The sequence below is a fragment of the Lethenteron reissneri genome, chromosome 39, assembly GCF_015708825.2.
Source record: "Lethenteron reissneri isolate LAM-NWPU_2019-01 chromosome 39, ASM1570882v1, whole genome shotgun sequence".
In the NCBI taxonomy this organism is placed as follows: Eukaryota; Metazoa; Chordata; class Hyperoartia; order Petromyzontiformes; family Petromyzontidae; genus Lethenteron; species Lethenteron reissneri.
This window is the reverse complement of record NC_083817.1, coordinates 11844617-11855315: the sequence shown is the minus strand read 5'-3', so window position 1 is coordinate 11855315 and position 10699 is coordinate 11844617. Positions and strand designations below refer to the sequence as shown.

General features: G+C 42.2%; 1 long non-coding RNA gene across 1 annotated transcript; it reads left to right on the top strand.

Annotated features, from left to right (window-relative positions):
* Nucleotides 1-3191: 3191 nt before the first annotated feature.
* Nucleotides 3192-10171, top strand: LOC133351983 (uncharacterized). The gene is made up of 5 exons (XR_009756241.1): nt 3192-3311; nt 3411-3512; nt 4271-4419; nt 7966-8009; nt 10108-10171. It is a non-coding gene; the product is annotated as an uncharacterized LOC133351983 (long non-coding RNA).
* The last annotated feature ends 528 nt before the right edge of the window (nt 10172-10699 follow it).

Here is a 10699-nt window from a genome sequence, read left to right as displayed (position 1 = left end):
CCCCTTACTAGTATATAAGATCGTGCCTCTTGGGACTTCTCTTCACTTGATACAGCAATTTTGCTGTGACGGTTTCACCTGAAGACGGAAGCTTGTGTTGCCTCCGAAACGTCGTGATTTAATTTATTTGTTTTCTTTTTTAACCTACGTGACTTTACCGAAAAAAACAAAGAGTATGAATCTTTGCAGTCACGAAAGCTTCAAATCTAGAATCTTCAATCAACCAACCAAGCGGGTTTCCTTAAAACCCTCTGCTGCTAGACCACCCAGATTGTATGGCTTACCAAAAATCCATAAAGAAGGTACGCCCCTTCGATTTAAAGCTTTCGTCACTGCAGGGATTCATCGTCTTGTCACGTAGAAGGGAAATAATAAAATAATAAAAATAAAACATAATAAAATACAATTCTCACGACGTTTCGGCCACAACGCAAACAGCCGTCCTCATGTGAAGAACAGGGCTGTCGGAAAGACGGCGTCATTTGGATGAAAGACAGCGTCCGAATGACGCTGTCTTTCCGACAGCCCTGTTCTTCACCTGAGGACGGCTGCTTGCATTGTGAGAATTGTATTTATGATGTTTTACTTTGTATTATTTTATTATTTCCCTTTTACGTGACTTTATCAAAAGAACCAAGAAGAGGTACTGCCCTTCGTTCTATCGTTTCCACCATTGACTCACCCACCTACAAATTAGCCCGATTTCTTTCTGAGACCTTACAACTATGTACTGGTAAGACCACCTCAGCTGTACTTAACTCAGTTCACTTGGTGTGGTTAATTAAGGACATCTCACTATCTCCAGGTGATTTGCTCATTAGTTTCGATGTGGTTTCTTTGTTTGCCAAAGTTCCTGTGCCTGACACAGGAACTTTGGTCCAACAAGGACTGAATGCTGATGTACCGGCCCTGGTGAGATACTGCCTCACCAACACCTACTTCACCTGGAATGGAACATTCTAAAAACAAGTTGAAGGTACCCCAATGGGTTGTCCCTTATTTCCAGTTGTACCCAATGTTTTCATGGAAAATTTTGAGACAGATGCCATCCAGGCATTCACTCTACATCCGTCTTTGTGGAAGAGGTACGTAGATGACACGTTCATCATCTGGCCACATGGCCGACCAGCTCTGAACCAATTCCTCAACCACATCAATTCCATACACCCAGCCATAAAATTCACTATGGAGGTGGAAAAGGATGGCAAATTACCATTATTGGATGTTTGAATAGAAAAGAGACCAGATGGCTCAATGGGACACTCTGTCTACAGGAAAGCCACCCATATGGATGCCTACCTAAAACCTGACTCCCACCACCATCTATCCCAAAAGAATTCTCTCGTCAAAACTCTACACCATAGAGCTCGATGTATTTCCGACCATCATCACCTAGCCGGTAAACTGGAACACGTACACCAAGATCTCAAGATGAATGGATATTCAGACTACACAATCCGTAAAGCTATCACCCCAACCGTTGGAAAAGAACCATCTGAGGACCCAATCAAAACTATCACCTTGCCATACATAGCAGGGGTCACCAATTTTTTTTCCAAAATCATGAGCAAACACAAGATCCAGGTTCGATTTAACACAGTACATAAGATTCGTGATCTGATCCCATCTGTGAGGATGTGATCCCTGACATGCAATACCCCGGTGTCTACAAACTAAGCTGTGTCTGTGGCAGTAGTTACATTGAGGAAACTCAGGCAACATGTCGCAGACTGGGTTCGTGAACATAAGGCAGATATGAAACACGGTAGGACCAATACCTCGGCCGTGGCTGATCATTGTTTTAATGCGATGGGCTCACGCGAAATTGATTTCTCGAAGACGAAGGTACTTTGAAAACCCACTGGCTATCAACAATGATTCGTTCATGAAGGCATCCACATATATAGACACAGATACAGTTTCCACCAAGAAGATGGGTACAAACTGAGCAATCATTGGAAGGACGTTATTAACCAGTTAAAATCATCACTAGCTGTGATGTTCCCATCCTACCACCTTCCAATGTTAGTTGTTATTTTCGGCTCTCTGATGTTTTACATTAACAGATTAAATTTCTCACACTAACACAGCCACCTCGTGCGCCATCCTGGAGGTTGCTGCTCGGCGGTCTTCCATTAACATGCTAATCTCTCACATTAACAAAGCCACCTCGGCGTGCTCGCCGCCGTGGAGGATGCTCGGCGATCTTACATTAACATGCTCATTTTTACCTGGCAGCCCTTTGATTGGTGGAAAACCTACCACCGCCGTAGTCGCTGCCCACCACATTAACATTGGCTGCTGACATTTGGGCTACGCTCATTACAAACCTTTATAAACAGTTGTCTTTAGAAGCTAACCCCCCTTTTCCTGATGACGACCACGTGTGTTGCCATAGAAACTTCGTAGTTTTTTGTTATTTTTGTTATTTTCTTTGAACCTATCTATGTGACCTTACCGAAAGACCCAACGAATATATACACCGGTGTGCTGTACTAGTGACGAATTGGCATGTTCTGTTTACGTGACAACCCTTACTAGTTGGCTGTGTCGGGTGGTGGCGGGTTTTAACGATACGCGATCTAACCCATAAAAACCCTCTCATGGATGATATTGGTCACGAAAGCCTACGTATTAAACTGACTTCACAATTTATTTAGCAATATGAAATACGTACTGAGGCCCTTCCCTCGTATTAGCCTTAGGCACCTCATAAGTTTAATCTGGGCCTGATAATAATGCATCTAAGACCTGGGGAACAAGGTGATCAAGAGGAGATTGACACATGTGACTGAAAATTGCACACTTCCATTATGGCACTAAGACCGTCCGTAGTGCCATATCACTTGAGAAAGAGATGAGCGCGCACACACATCATCATCAGCCATGATCAATCCACTGTTGGATGAAGAGGCCAATTATATTTTTTGTTCAATGTGCTGTGAAGATAGAGTAAGCTCAAAGGTTTGTGCCGTGAAATGAAAACGATGAGAAGCACTGCTCTAGAGGGATATTGGTCTACTCTTTCACATTGACCAGACGTGTTGGAAGAGGCAGGCATACCCACACTTTACCCTACTACACGCGTCCTGCCGATCAACTATGGTTGTATGTACTGTATTTATACACTGCTCGGTGGACAGGGGCAGTGGGGGGAGATTTAAAAGTGTGCACCGTTTAAAATATTGCGCTGGAAGGTGGAATTGATTACAAGTCTAGCGTGGTAACCATTGCACCATATATACTGGTAATTTATTGTAATTTCAGACTGCAGAACCATGCTTCTCACCTAAAGGATATCAAGTTGCGAGGTAAGTTTGTAAAGCCCTCACTGTTTTTAACGATGATTTAAAACAATTGCATTAAAATATAAAATTCCCATTCGTGTATTTTTTTTATTACTGTTGTAGATTTGCTGATGAAAGGAATTGCATACCATCATGCAGGGATGGAAACGTCTGATAGAAGAAAAATTGAAGATGTTTTCTTGCAAGGAGAACTGCCAGTACTGTGTACGTAAAATATGAGTAGTATATACTTTATTCATGGAGAGATTGTAAATTGATATATGTGTCCATGCATAAGGTTTGCATGTGGCTTTGTAAAATTAGTAGGGGCTGTCGTGTGCATATTTTAAGATTACAAACCCATACTGATATCTAACAGTATCCTTGCGTATAAGCATCTGGAAGTCCACCATCAATGGTTCAAGCAAGCCTGACTGGTGATGAGACACTGAACATTGAAACTGCACCAATGCTGCTGAAATTGTGGTTACTGGCAGCTGCCTTGTAACCAGCCGCATGTGATATATTTGCTGTCAGATACATGATTACAGTATTTTATAGAGTTCAATATTTTTATGATGACTTATTAATTTCACCGAGTTATTTATGCTATGGTTTGTGTATAGGGGCGGCAGTGTGTTTGACACTTGTTACAGAGGTTACAGAGGTTTGCAGTTGGAATATGGCAATTCGTTCTGGTTAATACTGCAAGTATATTACCGTAATCATAACATACTTTGTGCGGTCTCCTTAAGAGTGGCCATTAATATTCCCGTGACATTATTTGAAGAGAGTAGGTTGTTGTGTGCTGGTGTCGAGGTCCAGATTTATAAATGTTCCCACAAAATATCATCAGGAAGCATATAGCAACATTGCCCCTACCGTGAAACTATTGCAGAATATGTGCAACACAGCACCTTTTTTGTGATAGCCTGATATAAGAATGGTGCAAATACCGAATTTTTTATTTTATTTCTCTGCAGTCTCCACAAGTACACTGGCTATGGGTGTAAACCTTCCTGCACACTTGGTCATCGTCAAATCTACCATGCACTACACCGGGGGAGGCATGCTGCAAGAATATGGGGAAACAGATATTCTACAGATGATTGGCAGGGCAGGAAGACCACAGGTAGATGCACATATTCTGACTATATTGGTTCATAAATCCTTACTTTTGAGAACTAAATATTCGTTTTCAAAACTGAAATGCATTCTTGCATTGTGCACAAATGTATTCTAGTTTATTGCATCCCATCTCTTGAAACCCATCATGTGGACAATATAGCATCTATTTTGAAGAAGAGGTAAAGTCAGTGCTTTCTTGCTTAATTGTGCATTGATGTGGTGCTCATCTACTATTTACAGCCCTCAGCCAGGGGTGGGCCTCCTTCATTCCAATGGAATGGTAGAGTCTTTCCAAAGGACAACCAAATGTTGACTTTTTCACGAAGTTACATTTATTTTATCGACCAAAGAGGGATGATGGGCTGAGTCAACCTCTAACCATGAGTTGAACTCACAACCTTCTGATTGCAAGCTGGCCGATCTACCTCTGAGCCACCTGGCTGGTTCTGCAGGATGTAGTAAACTGTTACACTAGTCTTGCTCAATTATGAATGTCTCATACCATGTTAACCATTTGTTAAAACATAATTGTGTTTTTTTTTTAAATGGTAAAAAATAATTACAATCGGCTAAGCGCAGTAATAGATTATAGACGTGTGTCGCCATGCTGGAAGTGGGGAGCGGTTGTGTAGCGGTTAGCGCGCTGCGTTACAAACCTGGCGACCTTAGTGATGATTATCTGAACCGAACCTGGTACTGGCCATCCACCCCCTCGTGTACCGTGCTTGCCTTCATAGGTGTTTGCTAACAGCATTTGCCCCAACAGCCAGTTAAGGCTCTATGGGGGATTTTTGTATTTTGTAGTAGTATATGCCTGTGGTAGAAAGAGTTTGTGGATTGTGCATATTTGTGTGTCATACTCACTAGAGATGGCCGTATAGAAAGTTATGTGTGAACCTGTGTGTTTTCCCCAGGAATTTTTGTTTCCTCCCAAACACAAAACATATCCAAATAAATTATGCAAATATTTAATGCAGAATCCATCTGAATTTCCTAATTATTCGTATTGCTATTTATCAAATTTTTTTATGCAAAGTAACATACGTTATATCGTTTACAGTTTGATGTTTCAGCCACTGCAGTGATATTGACAAGAAATGAATTAAAATAAAAATATGAGCGAATGCTAAGTGGGACCCAAGAACTAGAAAGCAGGTAGGACAATAATGGCAGTTTTTTTATGTATATAAAAAAGGGAAATTTGTGGATATGTTTTCAGTTTCATTTATTAGGTATCACCCTGTGAGCCATGTGGCTCTTGACTCGGGTGCAACCACAACAAAACAAAATTATGAACAAGAAACATCTTAAAGTGACTACACGCAACAGAAAAAATAATGGAAAAAACAGCAAAGTCTTCCAGAAAAAACACCGCATTTCAACGCTGTGTGCAAAAAAAATCCCATTGGGATGCAAGTCAAACAATAACAACCATAAGACAATGTAGATTAAAGTTATCAGGCCAACTATGTACGACAACAAACAAACATGGCCAGACCAAACCGTCCTCAAAATCACTCAAATAAAGCCACAAAAACTATGTAACAGTGATCATAGGAACTGTTATTTTAATCCAACAACAAACGATATACATAACATGTACAACCAAATCCCGCAGCCATAACTCGCTGCAGGAGTCACTCCATAACAGCAGGAGCATCAGTAGCAGAATCTAAATTTCTCAATACACCTTTAAAGATCAGCACACCACAATCAAAACTCAAGATCATACTTTGCAGCAGTCATCCGGAATGATACATTTGATTTCAGGCCATTCTGAATAGCAGTGGCAGCTAGGTGTGTACAGCTCCTCTAGATCAGTTTTGAGTGAAGATCTCACAGGTAGTGATCCAAGTTGCAGTTTATTGGCGATAGTATTCCAGACCCTGGGGGCATCAATAGAAAAGGCCCTTCCTCCAGTATTTGTACGGCAATAAGGAATGTGAAGCTGGTAAATGAGCGCAGACCTTAGGTCACATTTGTTCTTCGAAACAGTGAGGAGATCCAGCAGGTAGTCTGCTGATTTTTATGTAAGTACATCGTGAATACATAACATCTGATGCACAAGCCATCGATCATTAAGATAAGTTAAGTTTGACCTAATGTAGAGATCACAGTGGTGGGTCCTATATGGGCAGTTCAATGCAAATCTTAAGGCCGAGTGATAAATTGAGTCAAGTTTCTTCAGTAAAGTATTGGGGGCTGATTTATATACGATGTCACAGTAATCAAGTAGAGGCAGTATAGTAGCTTTTATCAATTCCAAGCGGAATATAGGGGGGAAGCAGTGCTTGTGTCGATAAAGAAAACTAATTTTTTATTTTGTCTTTTTACCAATATAATCAATATGATCTTGAAAATTCAGTTTTGAATCAAAGATGACCCCAAGATACTTATAGATCTTGACTTGCTCTATTTGATGATTATTTAAGGAATATATTTTGGGGAAAATATCTTCCTGCTTTACTCCTGGTGAGAAGCATAGCACCTTGGTTTTGGAGGTATTCAGGACCAGTTTAAGAGCTACTAGCTTATGTTGTAGTTTGTTGAAATCACCCTAGAGCTTAGCAATCACGTCATCCAGAGAGCGGCCAGCAGTAATCAGTATAGTGTCATCTGCAAACAGATTTACCCTGGAATGATCCAGGTCAGTGCCCAAGTCATTGACATAAAGAGAACAAGAGGGGGTCGAGGATGGAACCCTGTGGAACCCCTTTTGTTATCTTAACACTGTTTGACCTCCAACCATCTGTGAATACAGTTTGGGTGCGAGAAGAGAGGTAATTTTTTAAACCATTCTACTGCGTGTTTGGAGAAACGGAGGCAACTTAGTTTACTAAGCAGGGTGCTGTGGTCCACTGTATCAAAGGCTTTGGACAAGTCAAGAAAAAGACTGGCACAGTACTGCTTATTATCAAGGCGACTGTAAATGTCATTCAGAGATTCTAATGCAGTAGATGTGGTGCTGTATTTTTTTCGGAACCCAGATTGTTTTCGATGTAATAGATTGTTGTTGGACAGGAAACTGCGAATTTGGTAGTTCAATCATTTTTTTTTATTGCATCAATGGGGACAAAATTGAGATAGGTCGGTAGTTATTTGGATCATCTTTAGGGCCCCCTTTGTGAAGTTGATGAACATAGGAATATTTCCATTCTAGAGGTACTGATGCTTCTTTGATGGACAGGTTGAAAATATGGGCTACAGGTTTGTATATTAGGTGACCAACAGTTAGCAGAGCAAAGACGGGAATACTATCTGCTCCGGTAGAGGAGGACCCTTTTGAGGTAGGACAGTTGTTTCAGAACATTACTTTCGTGGATTGGCTAGAAACTAAATTCGTTTAATGTTTGGACAGGGGTGTAGGAAATTGCATGACCAGGGGTGACTCCCAATCCATTATCAAAAAGGTCACCAGCTTCAGAAAAATGAAGGTTAAAATTGTAGACTATTTTTTGGAGTTCTGAAAAATAGTCCCTCTTTCGGTTAAGCGCAATGGGCAGATTATATGTGTTGGATGCCTTTTTCGATAAATTTGATTGTTTTGCAGAAGATCCTGGCATTTCCATGTGATTCCAGGAGAGTGGAGGAAAAGTAAGCATGTTTTGCATTCCGTATTTTTTTGACGCATCTATTCCTTAACATCCTGTATTCTAGCCAGTCATTGACCAAATTACTTTTCTGAGCACATGCCCAAGCCTCGTCCCTAGTTTGCATGAGCTTAGTAATCAAAGGATCAAACCATGGTGGGCGGTTGCCTTTAGTTTTAAATCTAACTAACGGAGCATGTTTGTTAAGAATTTGGAGAAACGTACCTGAAGGTCTCCCAAGCCGTAGCCAGGTTGGGGATATCACAGACCATGACAATATCCGAGTGAAGCACATCATTAGTAAATGCCTGAATGCTGTAAGTGTCTCATGGAGTGCTTCTCAACCAATGTAGGGGGGGCTTTGGGTCTGGCTGATGATCTCACCCCAAATAAGATGGAGTGATCACTAAGGTTTATTACCCAGAACACCAGTCAGTGAGAAATTGTGAGGGGCATTTGTCAATAGGACTTCAAGCAGAGATGACTGTCCCGGATTTTTTAGGTTGGGTCTTGTGGGGACATTTATTAATTAAAATAGGTTAAATTCATCTGCAAAATTTGTGGCCACGGCCAGCGGGTTTAGCCAATTCCAATTCAGATCACCCACTAAAACTATTTCACTTTTAGGGAGGCCCCCAAGAAGCTCTCTCTCAGTGCAGACGCAGCTTCAACATCCTTACTACTAGGTGGTCTATAGCAGCACACTACCAATATCTGTTGATTATTTGGGAGAGTTATTCTGAGAGCCAGACCTTCAAAGCAACATTTTTTTAACAAGGAGTGAGCTGGTGAACATGCAATAGTATCATCATAAACAACTACGCTGGTTTGGTCGTCTGCGTGCGTATCTGGACGTTAATTTATTTACGGACCCGCCCAAACAGCTCGCTCTGATTCGATGAAAATAAAACAGCCGGCAAAAAGCCACAGCTCACTTTGATTCGATAAAAATAAATAATTAACACGCCCGGAAGAGAGCGATAGCATAGGTTTGGCATGGTCTGCGCCGCAGTGCTGCAGTGCACTGTGGGCGCAGACCCTGCGCTGTGTGAGTGTGGTGTGTATGCAAGTGTGCGAATGGTAGTTACGCTAATATTACGTTTATTTATGTAAAAAATGGGTGCTGCGTGCTGCGATTAGTGGAGTCCCCAAACAACTTTACCTTACGAGTAGGCAGGGGTCGCTATACAGTAAGTCTTAGCGGACTGAGCTGCCAGCTTCACCTGCCGGGACCACGGCCAGTTGCGTAGCACCCCTTACAGTTTCGCCCATGGGTCAATACCCCCATGGGGCAACCCAGCTGACTGTTTGATGGGTACAATGGGTACTTTTCGGTTTATCCGGCTTATTACCATTATTATGTATTGACGTTGATCACGTCTCCATGGACGGCTTGCTGTCTACTTCGGTTGTGTAATTCAGATGTTGTGCATGCTGCTGCTGGTAAGGGCATGTGTTGCATAATATGCAGCATGTGTCCGCGTATCATGTTTGGCACGGATGCAGTTGGCGTTACTGTACATTTATCATGTTTTGGAGTGCCAATCCCATGCACTTTGAAATTTAATAAACTGTCAAAAAAGGTTGCAGCCCGGCCCCCGCCGCTGTCACTCTCTGGCCGTTGCACAAGCCATATCGAAATTTGCGACATGCAAATTTCGTGTGACACCACCCGGGTAACTCCCGGGATCAAAATGGGCATTGGAAAGTGATCGCTTTATTGAGATGATTATGGTACTACCACAGGGTATTGTGAACGGTTCAGGAGGAGGAGAGGTCTGGTTTTCTAAGTCTCACAGTACCGGTAAGAAGCGCCGGGTGGGGGATGCCCTCCACTGGGGTACAAATTCTGTCATTATTAGTATACGATCATGCAATGTTTCTATCTGCAAACTGTCATAACTGAAACGATCCCCGTTATTGTTCGATTGAGAAATGGAGTGACCCACACCTCTGATATCATATGTGAGGAACCCAAAAATCTGATGCATGCGTAAAACACCCACAATGGGAATACGTAAACGTAAAAACACCAACAAAATATTTTTATAAGAAAAAAATAGGTGGCCCCATAACGGATTTGTCTGTGTGTGTACATACAGACGGAGGATGCAGGGGCTAACCTGTGTGCGATCGGAACGGTGCAATTTCTGACCAATGTCACTGTGGATGGCGCACACGCTGACGCACACCGGAGCTGTGTCTTTGCCATGCAAGGGCATGGTGGATGGTGGAGTGCATATGGATGGTGCGTTACGAATAAAATTAAACAAAACAAACCCCTGGAAGCAGCCATGCGAGCAGGCTACCTTGAGAGCGATCGCGAATTGGTTGCGTGTCTGGAAGAAGCCTCGCTCTTTCAGATGCCGTACCAGCTTCGTCAACTCTTCGCTACCATTCTGCTGTATTCCATGGCAGCAGATACCAAGGCTCTCTGGGGTAAATTCTACGACGAATTGGCTCGCGATTACGAGTACCAGTACCGCCAGCTGACCAACAAAGAAGAAATGCTAAATCTTCTTGGTTCTTTCGCTAAAGTCACGTACAAGGGAAGTAATACAATAAAAAAATTTAAACATAATAAAATAATGCTCACGACGTTTCGGCCACAACGCAAGCCGCCGTCCTCAGGTGAAAACCAGGTATGTCGAGGCGACAGCGTCTGAATGAAACAGCACACGTGCTTGGAGCATA